This window comes from Sciurus vulgaris (assembly GCF_902686455.1).
Source record: "Sciurus vulgaris genome assembly, chromosome: 9".
NCBI classification, from domain to species: domain Eukaryota; kingdom Metazoa; phylum Chordata; class Mammalia; order Rodentia; family Sciuridae; genus Sciurus; species Sciurus vulgaris.
The window spans coordinates 56075794-56097941 of NC_136469.1; positions in this window are offsets into that span (position 1 = coordinate 56075794).

Genomic DNA, 22148 nt, shown 5'->3' on the forward strand with positions numbered 1-22148 from the left:
CATGTCAAAAACAATGGAGAAACTAGGACTAGAAGTAACTTGTTTCAACATTATAAAGGCTATATATGACAAACACAAAACCAACATCATACTGAATGGAAAAATACTGAAAGTATCTCCTCTAAAATCAGGAACAAGACAAAGACATCTGCTCTTACCTCTCCTATTCAATATAATTCTTGAAAATCTAGCCAGAGCAATCAGGCAAGAGAAGGACATTAAAGAGATACCAACAGAAAAAAGAAAATGTCAAATTATCTGTTTGCTGATGATATAAAATGTATGTAAGCTCTAGTTTATGATTTCAATCTATTTTTATACACTTATGTCAATTTTGTTCCAATATTAGCAGAATGAAAACTTGAGACTTGAAGGATTAATATTTTCTACAGTTATTATAACCTTAATTTGTGTTAACAGACAAAAAAATTAATCCAAATTGAAATGGAAATCTCCAATTCTTTGTAATCCTGATAGCAAGTTTATCCAATCCACATTTATGGAATTTACTTATAGCCCTGTACTACTAATAAAAATAGGTTGATATTCTTCTAAGATAGAGTAAGTTTTAACAGATTTCACATAAGCAACCACCTCTGGAACTTCTGTCAAAGGTTTTTCCTTGGGCTTCTAATATAGAGAGACACATATCCATAGTAAGTTCTTGATAAAAATAGTTTTCTCTTTCCTAAGCCCATTCTATTCCATTAATTTTGTCTATATTTTATTAAACAACAAAATAATTGAATTCAATAAAAGAAAAAGAACTACTGAAAACATAGTACTTCTATATACCATTGACATGCTTCTGTCCATCTATTCCCAGGTAAGATTTCATTTTACAAATATCAAAATAAATTAGTCTGGAAAAATAGGCCATTTTTTTCATTTTATTGAGTGAAGTAACACATTACTCATGCCATTTGCATTATGTTTTTATAAATTCATATTTTCTAGATAAATATTTAATATTTAACTGAATTATATTTATATTTTAAATTGTTTTACAATTGATTAAATGGAGGAAGGCATAGCATCTAAAAATGTAAAACATATGTTCCCCTTTTTTAAATTTTTTACTTGTTCTTTTTAGTTTTATATGATAGTAGATTGCTTTGGTATATTGTATACACACATGGAGTATAACTTATTCTAATTAGAATCCTATTCTTGTGGTTGTACAGGATGAGGAGTTATCTTGGTCATGTATACAAACACAAGGTTAGATCCGGGTGCTGGGGCACACGCCTGTAATCCCAGCAGCTCAGGAGGATCATGAGTTCAAAGTCAACCTCAGCAATGAAGAGGCGCTAAGCAATTCAGTGAGACCCTGTCTCTAAATAAAATACAAAATAGGGCTGGGCCCAGTGGTTGAGTGACCCAGAATTCAATCCCTGGTACGCCCCACAAAAAAAAACAAATACAAGGTTAGGAAAGTTATGACAAATTAATTCTAATGACTTTTCTATTCTTCTCCCCCTCCCTACCCTTCATTTCCCTTTGTTCAATCCAATGGACTTCTATTCTTCCCCTTCCCTGCCATCCCTTGCCATAGGTTAGCATCCACAAATGAGAGAGAACATTCAGCCTTTGGTTTTTTGGATTGGCTTGTTCATGCATGATATTCTCCTGTTCCATCCAAATGCCATATTTTACCCTGCACAAAATTCAACTCTAAGTGGATCAAGGACCTTGGCATTAGACCAGAGACCCTATACTTACTAGAAGAAAAAATAGGCCCAACTCTCCAACATGTTGGCTTGGGAACCGAATTCCTCAACAAAATTCCTAAAGCACAAGATCAAGAATCAATAAATGGGATAGCATCAAACTGAAAAGCTTCTTTATATCAAAGGAAATAACTGAGAATGTGTACAGAGATACTAGAGATTAGGAGAAAATCTTCAACACTAGTACCTCAGATCAGGCATTAATTTCCAGAATATACAAAGAACTCAAAAAAGTTAACACCAGAAAAATAATAACCCAATCAATAAATGGGCAATGAACTGAACAAACACTTCACAAAACAAGAAATATGAATGGCCAAAAAGTACACGAAAAAATGTTCAATGTCTCTAGTGATTAGAGAAATGCAAGTTAGAACTACACTGAGATTCCATCTCACTCCAGTTAGAATAGCAGTTATAAAGAATACAAATAACAATAAATGTTAGTGAGGATGTGGGGAGAAAGGTACTCTCATACATTGTTGGGGGGACTGCAAATTGGCGCAATTACTATGGAAAGCAGTATGGAGATTCCTTAGAAAATTTGGAATGGAACCATCATTTGCCCCAGTTATCACACTCCTAAGTCTATACCCAAAGGACTTAAAAAAAAAAAAAAAAAAAACAAAAAAAAAAAACAGCATACTACAGTGACACAGCCACAACCATGTGGTTCAACTCACAACATCCAAGCTACAGAAACAATCTATGTGTCCTTCAACAGATAAATGGATAAAGAAAATATGGTATATATACACAATGGAATATTACTCAGCCTTAAAGAAGAATGAAATTATGGCATTTACTGGTATAAACAGGATTTTAAAGCTATTCAAAATGTCACAGGAAACATAAAATACTGAAGACTGCATGGTTTTACAAAAGAATTATTTAAACAATAAATACTATAAATCCTTTATTTTTATTTCATGCCAAATGTGTTCTAAGTGAAACATAACACTTTCTGTTCATATTTTGACAATCCCACTGACAGAGCTGTACTACCCCAAGTGACACACAGGTATTTACTCAACTGTCTTAAGGAAACCTCCCATTGATCTCACAAATAAACTCAAATTTTTCCCTTAGTCAGATTAAAAAGGATCTTCCCAATTCTTACATGTCTGTACCAACTAGTTTAACCCTATTGCAGTTGGCCTAATAAGTCAGAAACATATATTTGAACTCTTCTGGTGCAAATGAAGGCAAGCTATAGATATCTACTACCCAGTCTTGTCAAGATTATTTGAGGACATATAAACCAAAATGCTAATTCCCTATACACACCTAGTCCAACTAAACTCCTAGAATGGGTCTTGTTAGTATATCCCATCAACATGCCACTGTGAATCAAAGAAAAAGAAAATAGGCCCATTTTAGTGTTTTCCATGTGTATCTTCTGAATGTCACAGATCTTTGCTCTGGTTTGGATACTGAAAGTTTCCCAAAGGCCTGTGTTGAAGGCTTGGCCACTCCCCTGTGGTACTGTTGGGAGAGGGTGGGACCTCCAGTCAGTGGGGAAATATTAGGAAATATTAGGACCCTGCCCCCACCCCATTGCTTCCTGGCCACCATGAAGAGAGCTACTTCACCATGTGAAGCACTGTGCCATCACAGGCCCAAAGCAAAGGGGCCAAGTGGCCAAGGACTGAAACCTCTGAAACCATGAATCAAAATAAATCTTTCCTCCTCGTAAGTTGATTTATCTCAGGTGTTTGTCACAGTTACACGAAGCTGCCTAACACTGTTTTGTTTTTGGTTTTGTTTCTGTTTTTTCGTTTTCCTCATGAAAATAGGAGTACTTGGTGAAGGCAAGAGTAGAATTCTGAAAGACACCTCTGCACTCTGTCAAAACATTAAGGCCTTACCCTCTAAGACTTAGTTTTCTCATCTGCAAAAGAGTCATAATACCTATGTTAAATTTTTGCAAAATTAAATAGAAATAATAATACCTACATAAGATTTTTGCAAAAAATTGAATTTGGATTGAAACCTCTGGAGACATAAGAGGTTTCATAAGCCAAAATGAACTATTCCTACTTGTCAGTTTTTTAATCTCAGGTATTCTGTCACAACAATGGAAAGCTAATTAATCTGACCTCACAATTTTCTTACTGCTTATTAGGTCCCATGAGTCTATTTTATGCAGCTTCCTGGGGGAATAGAAGTGAGCTTACTGAAACAGATGATCTTCTGAATTCTGCCTAGGTGATGGTACTTTATTTAACCTCCCACCTATAAGACTACACTTCCACTTTTCTAAAGTTGAAAAAAATTGTATTCAGTCATTTCTCTGTAATCTTAATTAACTTCAAATGTAAATTTTCATATCAAGGGTGAAATACAAAACATTTCAAATTTAAGAATTTCTGAAGGTACCAATCTACTTACAAATCATTAAATGTTTGGAACTTTCTCCAAATATAACTTTTCAAGACAATTTTGAAATAAAAATTTAAACACAAGTGACAATTTATGGTACTTTGTTAAACTCTGTCTATAAACTTTATTCTTCCCTCAGCTTCTCTTAGAAATTTTCTCCTGAGTACTGAATTTCATCAAAGTTGAAACAAAAATTTCCCCCAATCATTTCTGTGTTTGATGGAAAGATTATGATACATCTTCCCACTATTTTGCTAAACTATTGTATGTTGGTTAATTTCATACATTAACTTGGCTGGGCCATTGAGACTTAGGTATCTGGTTAAATATTATTCTGAATATCCCTGAGGATATTTCTGGATGAGATTCACATTTGAATTAATAAAGCACATTACCCTATATAATGCGGGTTGGCCTCTCGTCCAATGAAGATCTAAATAAAACAAGAGAGTGAAATGATAGTATTCACATTCTGTGCCTCATTATCTTCAAGCTGAAATACCAGTCTTTTGCTTTCAAACTTGGACTGGAAGAACTGCTAGTATTTGCTCTCTTCATTCTCAGGCCTGCAAACTTAAACACTGCAACTCTCCTGAATCTCCAGTTTGTGAGTTGTAGATCCTACTTCTTCTCAGCCTACCTAATTCCTTATAGTAAACATCTTATTGGTTCTATTTGTCTAGAGAACACAGACTAATATGTATTGCAGATACAAAACTGAAATAATTGATTGTTCATTTTATTAGTCATATGCTTCTTTATTGTCTTGATTGACTCAAGGATGAAGCTGGCTTAAATAACCAGTTTTTCAAAGGTAATTTGTCATTGCACAAACTTAGGCAGAAAGAAAAATATTATTAAAAGTTATCATGAGAAAGTTAAATACTTTTAGAGGTCATGCCTATCTTCCTAATGATATTATGGAAAACAAATTTGAGGTACTTTAATTAAAAAATAAACACTTTTTTTACTTTTGTTTATTAAACTACTCAGTCTTCCACGAGGCTAATGTCACCTCAATATTGTTATATCTGTAGTCTTACAAGTATGGCCTCAACCTTGACTGGCTACCCAATAGCCATTCCCAAGCCCATTCTGACTTTTCATAAATCAAAAATTTTTAAATTCATATTATTTCTTTTGCTACCTTTTTTGCATTTACAAGTGGTTGTGTGACCAGTTTGGCCCAATAGACATAAAGAAAATCTGCTACCCAGCATCTGGTCAAGATGTTTTTCCTTTATAATGAAAGAAGTGAAACAGAAACAAATTCTCTCTTAATTCCTTTTGCTAACGCTACCATTTAGCAAGCAAAGCTGACAAACCTGTGAATTAAAACCAATATCTGGAGACAGAACCATAAAAAAGAAATGATAAGTGTTGGATAGATGTGCTTAACCTGATTTAACCATTACACATGTTTACAACTAGTGAATCATCCCATGGTACCTCATTATTAAGTATAATTTTATCTTTTTATGTATCAGTTTAAAAACAAAACAAATCGATTAAGGTTTTTTAATTAATTAAAAATTAAAAGAAAGGGCTGGGGATATAGCTCAGTTGATAGAGTGCTTGCCTTGCATGCACAAGGCTCTGGGATCAATCCCCAACACTACACAGGCAAAAAAAGAAGCTGGATCCTTGAAGACATTGTTGCTGCTTGACCCAACCTCAGGACCACCCACAAAGGAGCTTCTGACTAAATACTCAAATGGTCTTTGTGTAAAGACACTACCCGTCAGGTTCTCTGTTACTTGAAACTACATGCATGATAACTGATTTGAAACATTTCTATTTTTCCTTTCTGAGAGATCTGGACATTAAACTTAGAAATTTTAATGTAAATTAAAGTCTGAAATGAGAAGTTGATCATAACAATCTCACTTTTCAAGCAAGTAGAATGTGGGTCTTTTTTTAAATGCAAGAATATTTAAATATTATCAACATACCAACTAATTTATCCTCCAAAAAATAATCTGAAATAAAAATTAGAGACAGGTGTTTGAGGCAAACTGTATGTTTCAAAATCACAAAATATAGCCATATAAAATTCTAGAACTCCTAATTCCAAGGAAGTAATATTGATAAATCAAAATCATCTTGCTGATGTGCCATAAGACTGAATTAAGATCTTATGATCTTTAAAGATTGATCTACATCATTTCAATATACACTGTATTATTCTGACTTTATACTAAAGCAACTTCTAGGAAAACATAATATGACAAACCCTTAAGCATATCTAAGCAATCATAATTTTACTATATGGAAATTATCAGCTAAGATATTAACAAGTACAAAACAATTCTTTGTACTCAAACTGATGCAATAATGATCTTCTTCACAGAAAAATTTGTTGCTACATGAACATAAGAAATTAAATGTATTAGGAAAGTTACTTATCAGCTCACATATTGATCTAAATTGACAGACATTAACTTGTGTTCTCCTAGATAACTTTATTCCACAAATGATACAATTTTGAGACAAGAAGATAACTGCTAGGGAAAAATAGCTTTCAGTCATCTTTATAAGTGTAAGTCTAAAGACACTGGAGTACATATAAAGTTTACCAAGAACCTTTGGAAGAGAGGAAAAAAAGATATATGGGAATGAGACAGTCAATATGGACACAGAAAACCTGGAACTAGAATAAAGTTCCAAATACTGTTCTATCTAAGCAGTCACTCTTTTAGAATAATCATGGATTTTCAAGGTTAGAATGGAGATAGTTATCAAGTATAATGAAAAGATTGTTAAATTTAAATGTCCATATCATGCACCAAAGACTAAAACTAGAACTGTCATCAATTCTATGCCTTATCTTTTTTCCCTCTAAATCCAGGTGACAGTTGTTAGAAGTAGATTTTTTTTTCTCTTCTACACATGTGTAAGAGCTAACTTTTAGTTGTTCAATACTACATATCTTAAATTGCCATTGTCTCATTAAGTATAAATCAGATTTAGAAATCACAACGTGATCATCACATGGTCAGGTTGCAAAATAAATTATCCCCAATATGATGCAAATGAGTTAATGGCGGCTTCATGGTGGAAACTTAACTGGGCCTATGCCCTCAGATACAGAAAATAAGGAATTATCTAGGGGGAAGACGGGAAGGCAGCACTGTAGAAAGAACAAAGTGATTCTGTCCCTGAAAGGGCATGGAGAGTTTGGAGAAAACTGCAGTGAAAACTTGCTTTCCTTGAGAAACGAGTTTAAGAAGGGGAAGGAATAGACTTAAATTGGACCTTAAAGCCTGTTCTGCTATCTTATAGGTGAACTTGATTAGAACCAGCTGAAGTCATTATCATTCTTCCTCCCTTAAAGATCAGATGAGAGCATAACTTGAACCATTGAGATTTTAGTTCTCATTTTTCTAAACTTCATTTTGGCCCTCCTGAGACCCCTAGAGGTACAGGCTTCCCAAGCAGATGTTACCTTGAGCCAAAATTTTAGTTCTCAGGTGAAAGGACATAATAACAAAAGTAGCTATTTTTGTGGGCAAAATTGTTAGGGACTATTGAAATGTTCATTAATTCAAAAATTACATGAATTCTGTACCATGGGACTTCTAACATAGATGAAACAGACTTACCCAGTTGAGAATTTTGAGTAGTTTGAGTTAAGAAGCCCCGAGATAAACCCTCATTATGGCTAAATCTATATTGCAGGATCTTGAACTAGGCCTTGAGGAATTAAGCTAAAAAAAAAAAAATAGTCTTCCACAACAACAAAAAAATCAATACTCAGAACATAATAAATTCTTCTGCTATTTCTAATTATAAAAGGAAGTTTGACAGCTTTCTTATGGATGTCAAAACCAGATACATTTCTAAATTATACTCATACCTATAATTGGGACTACCATGGAAATCAGAGGTATATGTTTTTCCAAAAGTATACAGTTTGCTCTTGTATAACACAAACCATTTCTAGAGAGCTGTTTCCTTCTAATCCCAGGCTACTGTCATTATAGCTTCTGTTTATACAGTTATCTCATTTGTTTGAGATCCTCCTATCAGCAAATGATTAGTACAGAGAAAAAATATCCAAATAAAAGAGAATACATATGTGGCACCCACTCTGAAAAGAATTGGTGGGTTTTTATAAAGCTAAAACACACTCATTATATGACTTTAAAAATTCCCCTCCCAGCTATTTATACAGGAGAAATAAACATGTTCACACACACACACACACACACAAAGACAGACACACCAGTCAGCGTCTCATCCTAGCTGGATGTAGATACCAGTTTCCTGAAGTCCTAGTTGGAGTCCATGGTCCTGTAATGTCATGCTCATAGAACACTGGAAAGCCAAAATGAAAAACTGTAAGCTTATTAGAAAAGAGAAAATAGATATGGCTTTTCTAGTTAATTTCAAGTTTTATATTCTCAAACATGTGTTAAATCAGATTTGCCTTAGAAATGAACCCTCCTGCAGTATTCCCTTACAAAACAAATTATCAGTCAAGACAAACAGATCATTAACTTGTCCAGAACAGTTTCCTAGGGACATCACATCTAGTATTTGATTTTTGAGCCCTTTGAGGATCATTAATCTCACTGGTTTGTAGAACTTGGTGACCGTTAATCCTGTAAAATAAAGACAAAAGATTTGGAGATAATTAAAATAATAAATGAATGTCTGTTAGCAATTATATAGCCAACTCCTTGATTCTTAGGCTTTCATCCAGTTCTATGACAATTTGTTCACCTAGAGTGACAGGCTTGGTTACGACATTGGATTGTTTTGCTTTAATGTTAGTTTGTATTCTAATCTCTTTTATCTTTTCTTTGCCAGTTTTTCCCTTTGTGACTAGCTTACTTATTTGAAATTGAGCATGTTTGACTACTTAGCGGATAGGAGAGAAATATTTTACAATCTAAGTGCAGCAATATATGGAATAAAACTTTTCTTCCCATTTCAGAATTTCAGATAATGCCTCAAAACTGGAAAAAATGAGGGAATACATTACAATAAGTATATTGGACTTAACAAGATATCAGACTGGTCCTTTTGAGAGGAGGCAAGGACAGGTAGGTGATTATCAAAGAAAAGGATATGGGTAGATAGCATTCCCCCATCACCTGGTTGCTAAACAGCCTCTGGAAGAGGGGAAAGATCGAATTTTCCAACAGAAGGAATCACCTCCATGCTGCTCTCTTCCTTGCCCTTTTGGTCACTTTTTGTCACATAGGCAGGATGGGAAGAAGGTGACATGAGAAGAAAGAAAACCTGAAATCTATAAAAGGGCAAGACACCCCCACTTCCTCAGGCACCAGCTTTGGATCTCTCTCGATCTCTCTCTCTCTCTCTCTCTCTCTCTCTCTCTCTCTCTCTCTCTCTCTCTCTCTCTCTCTCTCTCTCTGTCTCCTCCACCCCCATCATCCATCCGTTAAATAAAACTTTTTGCTCTTGCCTCCAAGTTCCTGGGGTGTTCCATCTTCAACACTTGGAGAATGGGACCCAGTCCTGATTTTCAACACCAGTTTTCACTTTGACAATGTTAGGTAACATAAAGATGAAGAAAATTTATGTAAGTAGAAAGAATTACAGTAGTTCTCCTGAGGGAGAGTTAAAGGGGTGCTTAGGCCCTCATGTGATTTGCAGTTATATGCAATGGAAGAAATAAGAATCTTGGATTTTTATCCCTCCTCTTCACGTTTACCAGTGGAAGCTTGGAACCCAGTTGAATGGTGCTCCCACCTTCCTGGGCCCCCACCTTATGCTGACTGATCCAAAGTTGTGTCCCTTTGAGAAACCAAAATGTTTTTTTCTTCTAAAATAAAATCATAATTTCTTATTTACTCCAATCTGTTCACTATATCCCAAATACAAATCTCAGGGAAGCAACATTATATAGTGAATTACAGCTCAAGCTCTTTTATCAAACATACTTGAATTTTCGTCTTTACTATTTATATAAACTTAGGTGGGCTATATGATCTCTTTACACTTCAGTTTGCTCATGTGCAAAAAATGAGTATAATACACATGTGTGTATGTATGTGTGTGTGTGTGTGTGTGTGTGTGGATAACACATTATGCTCATATTATATACATATATATTTGTTTCATAAATAGCACAATGTAACATATAGTCCTAATGGCTTTTCTTTCATAAATAATATTATTGTTATCATTGTGGTTATTATTATTTAAGGATAGGGTTTCTACCAGTAGAGTACCTTCCACTCACATGTTCACAACTATTTGATGTTTAAATTTTTTTCAAATTAACATCTAGTATATATATGCATTATGTCAGTGGAAGAAAACTCTTGGGAAGTAAAGTCTATTGATGATTTATAGCAGTTTAGTCTCTAAAATATCAAAATCACAGTTTGTTTGAAGCATGTGTTCTGAAACCGTTTCCAAGCAGAAGCTTCCTGATGGCCATTTTTCAATTTCCCAATGAGCACATACATCTTTAATATGTTTTATGATATATATCTCTCTGGCATTTTTCTGTAGAAACAGGGTAAAGACTGTCACAGTCAAATATGGGCTAAAAATCTGATTTGTCATTTAGAGCCAAGCATAATTGTGAGGGTGACTTGCAGAGGAAATAAGGATCATGAGTTGTGCCCTCTACCAAATACGACAGATCTCAGAGGCCTACCTGGGAAAGATTTGATCTTGCCATCAGATGACTCATTGAAAGGTGGGAGGCCAATATGGGTAGTTCAAAGAGAAATGTTGACTTCTATTGCCTTTGTAAATATTCTGTAGTATTTTTAGAAGCCCAGGAGAAGAAGAATATTTGCATACATACTTCCTGTTTTTCTGTTAAAAAAAAAAAAAAAGTTTTCAGAAATTTTACCAAACTTGTAAACTTTTCTCTGAATTGATCCAAAGTCCTAAACTAATTCCAGTTATTTTTAGCCTACCCTGATAGAGAACAAGCTAGTTTTGGAAAGTCAGTCTTTAGAGAAAGAAGAGAAAAGACATATTAGCTACTGTTAAAGCAAAAAATACACCAAAGTTAAACAGGAAAAGGAAGGATTTACTCAAGTCTACTGCAATAGAAAAGAGAGACCAGAAATCAGTCTGTGCTCAATTTCACTGAAATAAAGGGTGGAGGAATTTTAAACAATGGAATAAGAGGGAGAATCAGCCATCTGAGTCTGCTAATTAGCCTCAAATGGAAGGGAAACTCTTTAACAAGAGACAGATTTATAAATTGGAACAAAGTACCCGTTCACTGAAGTTAAGCTCCAGCTCACCCACAAATATTTGGACAAAGAGGCACTATCTTCCTGATGACTTCCATTTCAAAGAGATGGCTGTATCCCATCTACATCCTTCTCTCCAGCATTTATTGTTATTTGTATTCTTGATGATTGCCATTCTAATTTGAGTGATATGAAATCTTGGTATAGTTTCGATTTGCATTTTTCTGATCAATGAATGTAATGAAAATTTCTTCATATGTTGGCCATTGGTATTTCTTCTTTTGAGAAATGTCTCTTTAGGTTATTTGCCCATTTCTTGATTAGTTTATTTGTTTTCTGGTACTGTTTATTGAGTTCTTTATATTTTCTGGATATTAATCTCCTGTCAGAAGAATAACCAGCAAAGATTTCCTCCCACTCTGCAGACTCTCCAAGCCCTTAATTGTTTCCTGTGCTCTGCATAAACTTTTTAACTTGATGCCGTCCCACTTCTTAATTCTTGGTTTTATTACTTGAGCTTTAGAGGTCTTATTGAAGAAGTCAGTGCCTGAACCAATATGTTACAGTGTAGACTCTATGCTTTTTTCTAGCACTTATAGGGTTTTTGATCTAATTCCTAGGTTTTTGACCCATTTTGAGTTGATTTTTGTTCAGGATCAAGGATAGGGATCTACTTTCATTCTTCCACATATCACTATTCAGTTTTCTCAGCACCATTTGTTTAAAAAGACTATTTTTTCTCTAACATATAATTTAAAAACTTTTGTCAAGGATCAAATGACAATATCTATGAGGATTTGTCTCTATATCTTCTATTCTATTGGTCTTCATGTCTATGTCTATGCAACTACCATGCTGTTTTTGCTGCTATAGCTCTGTAATATAATTTGACATCAGGTATTGAAATGCCTCCAGGAACACTTCCCTTGCTCAGTATCTTTTTGTCTACTCTGGGTCTTTCATTCTTCCATATGAATTTTAGGACTGTGTTTTCTAGTTCTCTGAAAAATATCACAGAAATTTTTTAAAATTTATTTATTTATCTTTTAATTTTTTTACAGACTGCATTTTGACTACAAATGGGGTACATCATTTCATTTGTATGGTTGTACACGAAGTAGATTCATACCATTCGTGTAATCATACATGTACATAGGGCAATGATGTCTGTCTCATTCCACCATTTTTCATACAGTGTGTTCAAGTCCCCCACTATTAATGTATTTTGATCTATTTAATTCTTAAAATTGAGAAGGGTTTGTTTGATATACATAGATACTCCATTGTTTGGGGCATAAATATTTAAAATTGTTATATCTTACTGTTTTATGCTTCCCTGAAGCAGTCTGAAAAGTCCTTCTTTATCCCTTCTGACTAACTTAGGTTAAAAGTCCATTTTATCTGATATGAGGATGGAGACTCCTGCTTTTTCACTGGGTCCATGTGCATGGTATGTTTTTCCCATCCTTTTACCTTTAATCTGTGGATGTCTTTTTCTATGAGATGAATCTGTTGAAGGCAGCATATTGTTGGGTCTTTCATTTAATCCAATCTGCCAGTCTATGTCTTTTGATTACTGAGTTTAGGCCATTGACATTCAGGGTTATTATTGTGATATGATTTGTATTCCTGGTCATTTTGGCTTATTTTTGGTTTTTAACTTGACTTGGCTTCTCCTTTGATTGTCTTTTCCTTTATGGTAGTATCTCCCTATGCTGACTTGTATTGTTATTTTTCACTTCCTCCTCACAAAATATTTTGCTGAGAACTTTCTGTAGCACAGGCTTTCTATTTGTAAATTCTTTTAACTTTTGTTTATCATGGAAGGATTTTATTTCATCATCAAATCTGCAGGTTAGTTTTGCTGGGTATAGGATTCTTAGTTGGCATCAGTGTTCTTTCAGAGCTCGAAATACATTGTTCCAGGCCCTTCTTGCTTTTAGAGTCTGGGCTGAGAAAACTGCTGATATCCATATTGGTTTCCCCTTATATGTAATCTGATGCTTTTCTCTCTCAGCCTTTAAAATCCTATCCTTATTTTGTATGTGAGGTATTTTCATTATAATGTGTCTTGGTGTGGATCTGTTGTAATTTTGTGCACCTGGTGTTCTGTAAGGCTCTAGTATTTGATTTTCCATTTCATTTTTCAGGTTTGGAAAATTTTCTGATATTATTTCATTGAACAGGTTGTTCATACTTTTGGTTTGTATCTCTGTGCCTTCCTCAATCCCAATAATTCGGTCTTTTCATGAAATCCCATAATTCTTGGAGGTTCTGTTCATGACTCATTAATATCTTCTCAGTTTGTTCAATTTTATTTTCAAGACTAAATATTTTGTCTTCATTGTCTGAGTTTCTGTCTTCCATGAGATCGGTGTCCATTTATTAATTCTTGATATTACTTCCTGAGCTTTAGGAGTCTTCTTGAGGAAGTTGTTGCCAGCAAGTAGGCTCCTTATTATTTCCTGTGAGACAAGCTCTCCCTCAGGTGCTCAAGTCAGGTTTGCATGTGTGATCCTCCTGCCTTGGAGTCCGAGTAGAGAGGATAATAGCCCATGATGGTTTGACTGTGAGGTCCTCCCTCCCCACCCCGCCCCTGCACCCACCACAAACACACAGGCTCCTGAGCTAGTGCAGGGATGTTTATAGGTGAAGTTATTGGGTGAGGAGAGCTGTGACCTTCAGCTCAGCCTAGGTGGAATGGACTGACTCGCTGGTTGCTCTAGGCAGGAGGGACATGGCCGCTTACATTGGGCTGAGACTCACTGGGGTCATGTCCCCAACCTCACCCTCTCTCTGCCTCTGTCTCTGCCTCTTTGCTGCCCTGAGGAGAGAAGCTTTCCTCCCCTGGGCCCTTCCCCCACAATGGGCTGCCTCTACTTGGGCCCAGAGCAATAGAGTCAGCAATCCATGGACTGAGACCACTGAAACCTTGACTCCCAAGTGAACATTTCCCCTCTAAGATTCTCTTATTCAGAGTCTGAGCCACAGTGATGATAAAGTTAATGAATGCACAGCCATAGGCCATTGTTCCCAGCTTGACAAATAGACTTGTGTGTGTGTGTGCTTACATGTGTGTGTGTGTGTGTGTGTGTGTGTGTGTGTGTGTTGCTGGGAAGCGAACCTTGTCCTTGGGCATGCTGGAGAAGCACTCTTTAAGTTCACCTCCCATCCCTGTGGTTGGAGCCTCCTGGCCTGACCACGCCCTTGTGGAGTTGGTCCCCACTGGATGTGCCTGTGTGAGGGGAGTCCTTCAGGTCATCCTGAAGGACATTGGATCAGGTCCTCAGGTGTGATGAAGACAGAAAGATCTCTGGCAAAGCAAATCCGTGACAATGATAAAAGCCAGTGACACTTTTGTGTTCTACAAGATGTAAGAGACTGCTGTAGCAGAAAAGCCCAACTTTATTCTGTGGTACCCAACAAGGTGTGTCCACATTAACACTGTGACATCACTGACTGAGGGGGTGGGGCTGGAGAGGCACAGCAGCAGCATTCTCTACACTCGGGAAGCCTCCCTGCCACCGATTCCCATCAGGGTGCTGTTCCTATATCGTGGGAAATAGAAATCCCATGGGAAGCACAAAGAAATATCCATAGGACATACCCAACATGAGGGGCAAGGGAGTTCAACTGTTTCACTATGAACATTCACCCAGCAGGAGAGAAGGCAGTCGTATAACAACTGAAGTGGCACTGAACCAAACTTGCCCTGGCCTCCTCATAGGAAGGAAGCCACACTGAACCCTGAGCCTACTCGGGTCCCTCAGGACCCTGTCTGTGGTAATCACATCCCAACCATGCCATTTCTGACCAGAGAGAACTTAATTCTTTACTGGGGAGGTTTGAGCCTATATGTGTCTTTGGGGGATAGAATTTAGTCCCAAACACTCCCTGGTCCTACCTGAGAGCTTTTTTCAACAGGTGTTGAATTTTGACATGTTATTATTCTACATGAATCCATATCATCCTGTGTCGTTCCAGGCTTTTCAATAAGGTGCCTTGTAGAGGGATATTTGTGTCCATATTGGATGGAATCTGGTCTGTCTGTTTTGGGTTTCTTTAATGGTTTTATTCTGGCAGTGTCTTTTCTGGATTGATGGTGGGGTAATTCCAGCTCCACAAAACACACTGGGGATGCTTCCCTGTGCTTCTGCTTCCTGGAAATGTTTGTATACAATTGGTGTTAATTCTTCAGAAGTGTGGTAGAATTCTCCAGGGATGTCATCTACACCTGAAGATCTTTTCGGAGCTCCTCATATAAGGAACTTTACTTCCTTGATATTCACATGACTTTCTGGTAAGTAGCAAGCCTGAGAAGGTTTAAGCTCTCCTGTGCCCAAAGCCCACGTACTCACTCTCCATGACCTTTAGCAGTGACCAGATTTTTTCAGAGGGTGTGGGGCATGCAGTAAAGGCCCCAGCCCCTGCTGCAGGCAGGCCCGCCTCTGCCCTCTGGCCCACCTCGTGCCTCCCTGCCCATGGGATTATGGAGGTGATGCTACAGAACACTGGAATCTCCAGTGCCTTTCCAGATGTGTCTTCTCTCACACCAGCGCCCCTCCAATCCCCACCCAAACCACAAACCTCAGGGAGGACCAGCAGACTGGGAAAGGGATTCTCTCTGGCCAAAGCAGTGGAATCAGATCTACAGTGGTTCAAGGAGAGATTCTGTCTACACTAAGGACAAGAGGAGAGAGGCTCCATGTACCCTGGATCAAGATGCCCAAGTCTCTATCTACCGCGTACATTAGTGGGAGGCCCAGTGGTAATGGCCCTGGCCTGGATGGCTCCTGGGCTCCTCACTTTGCCCTGAGGCCTCTATTTTTTTCCTTTTCTTTTTGAATTTTCTATTTTGTAAACTGCCTTTTTTAAAAAAAAGCAAGAGAAAACACTCTTTGGAACAACAATTTTATTATACAATTGGTGAAGAGGAGAAATTTCTCAGGAACCATCTCTGCCTTCCCAGAAGCACAGGAGGAAGGCCAGGGAAGAGCAGAGCAGGGGGAAGTGCCCCAGGGGACAGAGTCTCTGATGTCTGTAGGTGGGGGCAGAGAGTCCTGCAGGGCAGATTGGAGTCGACGGAGGGGAAGCCAGGGCCAGTTGATGCACATCATGGCTTAAGCACTTTGAGTTCACTCAGGGCGGGTGCCCCCTTGACCAGGTCGGGATGCCCGGAGCTCAGGGACTTCTTGCTGTCTGTTGGTCTGTCTGTCCCATCAGGTCACAAGTTCCCTGGAGCCACTGTGTGTGTGGACCTATAGGGTCCGTGGCCTCCTTACATGGGTGCCACTCTCCTTGCGGGGGCAGGCCAGCGGAAGCAGGGCACACAGCAGCAGAGTTTTCGAAGGAAGGTGGCCATCCTCCCAGTGACCTGCTTCCAGCCCCTGAGGCTGTCTGAGGATCGGCCTGAGGAGGAACCCTGGGAGGACGAGCTGGGGCCTTCTGCCACCCGCCTGCTGAGGCCGGGCCTGGGGTGCTCGGGCCTGCGGGGTGCAGGGCCTCGCTGGCAGGCGGGGCTGGGTGGGGCCGAGTGCACACGGAAGAAGCTCAGAGAGACAGTAGACCCGCTGTCACCTGCAGCGCCCTTCTGCCCCACCGACCTGGCCTCTGCGGGCTGCTGCTGCTCACCAGACACCGGAAGGACAGGCTCGCTGGTACACTTGTTGGAGCGGGGGCTGGGGGCATCCTTGGGAGCCGGGAGAGGCGCGACCATGCGACGGCCCACAGGCCTGGCCTGGAGCTCGTGGCCCGCCCCCTGGGGTCCCTGGTGCTGGAGGAGGCGGTAGGTAGCCGCAGCTTCATCCCACTTCCGCTTGTCCAGGGACACCCAGGCTTCGTAGGGGTCGAAGCCCATGTCCAGCATGATGGTCAGGATGGTGGGGTCGGGGCGTTTGGGGCGCGGCTGGCTGCCAGGGCTGGGTGGAGGCTGCTGGCCCTGGCTCATCCATGGGTGGCCCATTACCTGCTCGAGGGTGGGCCTCTGGGCCGGATCCACCGTCAGCATGCACTGGATGAGGCTGCGGGCATCGGCGGACAGGCGCCTGGGGAGGGTGTAGCGGGCCCGCAGGATCTGCTTCCGCAGGCCCTTGTCGGTGCATGCCCTGAACGGGAGTCTCCCTGTGAGCAGTTCAAAGAGTGTGACTCCCAGGCTCCAGACATCGGCAGGGGGCCCCTCGAATTCTTGCCGCCCCACGAGCTCGGGGGCCCAGTACGGGAGCGTGCCCCAGGTGGTGCTGAGCTTCTGCCCCGGCGTGAAGGTGAGGCTCAGGCCAAAGTCGATGAGCTTCACACTGCGGCCCCGGGCGTCCAGCACCAGGTTGTTGGGTTTCAGGTCCAGGTGTGCAATGCCCCTGTCGTGGCAGTGGCGCACCGCACACACGACCTGGTGGAACAGCCTGCGGGCCTTCCCCTCTCTCAGGCCACCGGACACCATGATGGAATGCATCAGATCGCCCCCACCTGCGTGCTCCATGACCATGTACACATTGCGCGGGGTCTCGATGACCTGGAAGAGCTGGATCACATTCGGGTGTTCCAGGGCCATCAACCTCCGCGGTTCGCACAGTACATGCTGGAGCGCCTCCTTCTTGGCCACAACTTTCACCGCCACCTCTGCCCCGGTGAGTAGATGGCGGGCCAGGAACACCTGGCTCAAGCCCCCCCGCCCAAGCTTCCTCACCACCTGGTAGTGGTCGGTGAGGGCCGCCTCGTAGCGGGAGCTGGGCCCCTGCCGCCCTACTCTACGCTCTCTACTCTGACTGCCAAGCATCCTAAAGCCAGAACACTGACAAAGAACACTAGCTACAACAAACAGACAAACAAACAAAACACCAAAACCAACAACAGACAAAAGACAAAACAAACAAACCAAAGCCCAAATCAAAACACCAACAGCCAAAAAACCCCAACCACCAACCACCAGCCACCAACCACCAACCACCAAACGCACTAACTAGCTGGGAGTCCTACAGGTTACCAGCAAGAGTTTCCTGTACTTATGGACGAAGAGCCCAGCCCAGCTACCTGCTTATATGGCCGCGGTGGGACGGCACATCACAGTGGCTGCTTGTGAGGTCAGAGCATGAGATGACCCAGTCACACATGGGCACAGCCCCCACTGGCCTTCTCACTTCAGGGCCTCCAGGATCTTTGCCACTGTCATACTGAGAATAAGAAAGGACCCAAGATGCGTTTTTCTTTCAGGGGATTATGGAGAATGAAAGTTTTACATTTAGAGATTAGAACTGTGGCGTCCCCCATTGGTCTTTTCACCTGGAATCTGATGAGAATCCCTAGTCACTTGGGGCTCTTACAGGCCGCCTCATCTCTACACGCAAAGTGTTCACTCAATTCCTCCTTCTTCCAACTCAGAATGATTGGCATCCAAGTCATGGTAGCGCTTTGCTCGCATGGTGGTGCTACCCCATAGTGCTCTGTCCCCTAAGATGCTCTAGGGCTTGGCATTAACACCTGTCAAGAGGGAGGGAGCATTCATCAGCCTCTCCCCACAAAGTTTCGCACTGATTTCACTCTAGAAACTGTGGGTCGCCAAAAGCAGTGACTGAGAGGATCAAAGAAAGGATAAAATACCCAGGCGGAGAATCCTAGAACCAGCAAATGTGTCCTTCCCATACAGGATGGAAATGGCGGCCTTCCCAGATACGTGGGTCCCTTCTTGATGCTATAACAAAGAACCTTGGATTGTGCCATTTATTCCCAATATAAATCACATGCCCAGGGTTCTGGAGACTGGCAAGCACCTTTCAGGATGGGAAGGGCAGGAGGCTTGAACTCATTCTCTCAAGCCCTGCTTTGGGTTGGTTTTGTTTTGTGTTTTTTGGTTTTTTGACATACTGGCCATTGAAGCCAGGTCCTCGGGTGTGTCAGGCAAGTACTCTATCACCCGGGTACTTCCACAGACTTATTTTCTGTTTTCTGTGTTTTCTTTCTTATTATTTCCTTTTTGGTATTTTTTTGTTTTGTTTTGTTTTTTTAGGAATAGAAGAAGAAAATTATTTGTAGATAATGTAAACATATTTTGAAAAAGTTAAATACTATACACACAACAACAATAGCAAGAAACGTGTTAAAACAAATACAGTAAATTTGCAAGATACAAAATCAGCATATAAAAATTATTGGCATTCTATATGCTAATAATGAACTATATAAAAATAAATTAAGAAAATAATTTTTCTATAATAGCATCAAAAAGAATAATATACAAATAAACTTAATCAAAGAAGTAAAAGATGATACAGTACAAATTGTTGATGAAATACAGTTTAAAACAAACAAATAAAAGGAAAGACATTCATGCTCATGGATTGGAATACTTGGCAAAATGTCCATCGTACTCAAAGTAATCTATAATTCTGTGCAATTTCTGTCTGAATTCCACAATTTGTTATTATTATTAATTTTTTAAAAGAAAACAGAAAAAAGTGACCCTAAAATTCACATGGGACTGTGGATAGTCAAAGGTATCCTGAGAAAGTAAAACAAAACTAGAGGTATCAGAGTTCCTAATTTTTAAATGTACTTCATATCGGTAATAATTACAACAATATATTAATGGCATAAAAACTGACATTTAGGCCAATGGAACAGAATACAGAGCCCACACACAAACCCATGTGTATACAGTTAACAATGGTGCCAAGAACATACAATAGGAAAAGGGCAGTCTTTTCAATGATGTTGTTGGAAAAACTTGATACCCACATGACAAAGAATGAGATTGTATTCCTATCTTATACCATACAAAATATTGACTCAAAATGGATTAAATATTTAAATGTAAAACTGGACCTACATAACACTCAAGAGAAAACATGAAAAAAACTTCATACCACTGGGGATAGTGATGGTTTCTTGGCTATCCCACTGAAAGCACAAGCAACACAAGCAAACATAGGCAAGTGGAATTACATCAAACCAAAAATGCTACACAGCAAAGGAAGCCAATAACAGAGTGAAAAGACAGCCTATGGAATGAGAGGAAATATTTGCAAACCATATTCCTAATAAGAGACTAATATCTAAAATATATAGAGGACTTGTACAATTCAACAACAACAAAAATAAAAGAAAGAAGGAAAAAGAAAAACTAAGCAAACAGGCAAAGGACTTTAGAAAACAGCAGAGAAAGGTCAGATTCAAAAGGAAGGATTAGAGAATGAAGTCACTAACCAAGCCATCCTCCTTAAACACTGTCAGGGGTGAACCTCGTAGTGTTAGAAGGACCCTGGAAAGCAACTTGTCCTTCACCTTAGACTGATAAAAATTTCATTCAGACAGTAGCTCAGATTTTTTCCACCTTTTCTTTCTTTCTTTCTTTCTTTTTTTTTTTTTTTTTTTTCCTTTTGAGACAGGGTCTTACTAAGTTGACCAGGCTGGCCTTGAACTTACAACTTTCCTGTCTCAGCCTCCTGAGTAGCTGGGATTACAAGAGTGTGTCACCTAGCTGGGTCAACTATATCAATAGCTTTTTAAAAACATTTTTGTTGGTACGTTATAATTATATATCATGGTGGGATTCATTCCTCCAACATACACACACATGAATATAAAAATATGATTAGGTCACTTTCATTCCCCAGTACCCCTTTTCCTGTCCCTCCTCCTACTCCCTCGTATGCTACTGATTTCCCTTCTATTTTCATGTATCTTCTTCCTAGCCCCACTTTTTTCCCTCCTTTCTCTTTTCTAGCTTCCACATATGAGAGAAAACATACAACCCTTGACACTCTGAGTTTGGCTTGCTTTGCTTTTCATAATGCTCTCAAGTTCCCTCCAGTTTCCTGCAAATGCCATAATTTTGTTCTTCTTAATGACTGACTAAAACCCCATCATGTATACACACTACTCTTTGTTTTTTATAGTAGTCTGTCGAGAGACACCTAGGCTGGTTCTATAGTTTGTCTATTGTGAACTCTGCTGCTACAAATATGGATATGCCTGTATTGCTACAGTATGTTGATTTTAGTTCTTTAGGCTAAATACCAAGGACTGGTATAACTAGGTCATATGGTGGTTCTATTCCTACTCTTTTGAGGAAACTCCAGACTAATTTCCATAGTGTTTGTACTAATTTATAATCCCACGCAATGGTGCAAAAATGTTCCTTTTCATCCACATCCTCTCCAACATTTATTTTTATTTGTATTTTTAATGGCTGCCTTTCTAACTGGTGTGAGATAAAATGTCACTGTAGTTTTGATTTGCATTTCCCTAATTGCTAAAGATGTTGAACATGTTTTCATGTTTTTTGGCCTTTTGTATTCCTTCTTTTGAGAAATGTCTGCTTAGTTCCTTTGCCCATTTATTGATTGGGTTGTTATTTGAATGATAATTTTTTTGAGTTCTTTATTTATTCTGGATATTAGTACTTTGCCAGAAGAAGATCTAAGATTTTATCTCATTCTTTAGGTTCTTTCTTCACACTCTTGTTTCCTTTGCTGTACAGAAGCTTTTTAATTTGATGCGATTCCATTTATTCTTTTTTCTATTTTTTTAAATATTTAGTTATTTATTTTATTTATTTATATTTTTTTACAGACTGCATTTTGATTCATCATACACAAATGGGGCACATCATTTCATTTGTATGGTTGTACATGATATATGTTCATTCTGTTTGTGTAATCATACATGTACATAGGGTAATGATATATGTCTCAATCCACCATTTTTCTTACACCCCTCCCTCTCATTTCCTTCTACATAATCTAAAGTTACCCCTTTCTTCTGTCACTCTCCACCCCCCACCCCCATTATGTATCATCCTCCACTTATCAGGGAAAACATTCTGCGTTTGTTTTTTTGGGATTGGCTTATTTCACTT